Consider the following 1972-nt stretch of genomic DNA (forward strand, 5'->3'; position numbering starts at 1 on the left):
TATATAGATACCAATTTTTTATTTATATATAAAAATTGATTTTCGTAAAATTAAGAAATTATTATTTGCATATTAATATTCATTATATATATTAATATATATAATTAACATTATATTAATAACATCTTTCTATTCTATATATTTTATAATTTTTTTCATAAAGAATTATCTGTTCATAATTTGTGTGTTTTCTAAACCATTACACATTATTGCATATTATATTGCAATTACATAATTGTGAGTTTAATTTAATTTAAATGACTAATTTGACTAAATATATTATTTATTTTTGTACTATTTTCTTTTATCATCGAAATTTTATAAATGATTATAAATGCTTTCATAATAAACAAAAAATGTTATTATAATTCGAAAATAATATTTCTTTTATGTAAATTCATTCTGTACATATAATTGTTTGTATTTAATAATTATCTTTCATATTATATAAAAAATACTTAATTTTATTACAAATATTACAAATATTGAAAAAAATAATTTAAAATACCAATAAAGTACAAAAAAAAAAATTATTAAACTTATGGAAAAAAATAATATTTATTAAAATAAAGAAAATAGTAAAATGATATAAAAAGTGACAAAAGTGACAAAAGTGATAAATAAAGAAAATAAATGCAATAAAAAAGAAACAATAAGAAGACGAAAATGAAAGAGAATATGAAGAATAAAGCTAAAAAAGAAAAGATAACAAGTGATTATTGAGATTATTGATGAAAAAGTTTGAAAATGAAAAGAGAAGAAGTACAGGAAACGAATAGAAAAGAAAGGAGAAAAATCGGATAGTTTGTCAAAGAGAAATCAGTTCTGTTTTTTAGAGTGTGCCTTTATTTTAGCGTTTGCGCATTTCATGGAGTAAAGCGCGTCGGGCGGCGGCGGTAGTTAACGAATCCCGCGGCAGCAGTCGATATTCTTACGCGAACTGATTAGCCACGAAGTTTTCTCGCGCAAGTATATTCAAACCGACTGTTAAAACATTTAGACGTGAGAATATAATTAATGAAATATCTAATTAAAGAAAAAATAAAACAATAATAATAATAATAATAATAAAAAAAAGGAAACGAGAAATAAAATAAAAACACGAAACAAAGAAAAGAGAAATATAAATCGAAGAAAAGGAAATATAAATCGAAGGAAAAAAGAAATAGTACGTTGATTAGCTTGAAATATTGATACGATAACAATATTCCGAGGAGAAGTTTGCAATAGACTGTTTCAATGGTCGGTGATTTATGTCGAGAGGTTGTGACAGCATACCTTTAACAATCGCTGTTGTCAGTGAAGAGGTTGCAAAAGTGGCGATAAACCAGCATCGATCGCGCTGACTCGTCGCATTCTCAGCCGGGTTTTCCTGCAAGAGGTCGGGCTACGGTAAAAGACGAGGACAGAGAACGGTAAAGGAGTAAGAAGGAAAGAGAGTCTAGGAGAAGATAGCCAGACAGAGTGAGGCAGAGAGAGAGAGAAAGAGAGTGTGCGCACCTACCCGTAGGAAGGAAAGTAGGGAAAACTTGGGGTGGGAGATAGAGGGTAATAGCGAGCAAAAGACGGGAACCAGTGGTGTACGATTGTTGGTGGACGATATTAGACAGCCAGGATAGAAGACACTCGAGATAAATACGATTAAATTGCTCGCGAAATGGCGTGGGGATATTGGAGCGCAACGTCAGTTAGCGATCGGGGTCGGTCACCCCGTCGTGACAAGGATAAACAACAGCATCAGACATTGCATCAGCAGCAGCAACAACAACAACAATATCATCAAACTGAAACGGGAGTTTCACAGGGGATGTACGGTGTGCAGCAAGTACAAGGTGAGCTTGCCGATGTCAGCTCCTCCTCTGCCATCTCTACAGGGCCTGGTGTTAGTGCCGCAGTGGAGGAACCACCCTGCAGTATAATGATACAGGGTGGTTCCTTCTATTCTTATTCGGCGGCTACGGCGGCAGCTGCG

The 1972-nt window shown here is 32.7% G+C and overlaps 1 protein-coding gene across 3 annotated transcripts in view; it reads left to right on the forward strand.

Moving 5' to 3' along the window:
- Positions 1-1972, forward strand: part of LOC102673022 (atypical protein kinase C) — a 17537-nt gene that overhangs the window by 3234 nt on the left and 12331 nt on the right. The window lies entirely within an intron of this gene.

The sequence above is a fragment of the Apis dorsata genome, unplaced genomic scaffold (assembly GCF_000469605.1).
Source record: "Apis dorsata unplaced genomic scaffold, Apis dorsata 1.3 scaffold_137, whole genome shotgun sequence".
In the NCBI taxonomy this organism is placed as follows: domain Eukaryota; kingdom Metazoa; phylum Arthropoda; class Insecta; order Hymenoptera; family Apidae; genus Apis; species Apis dorsata.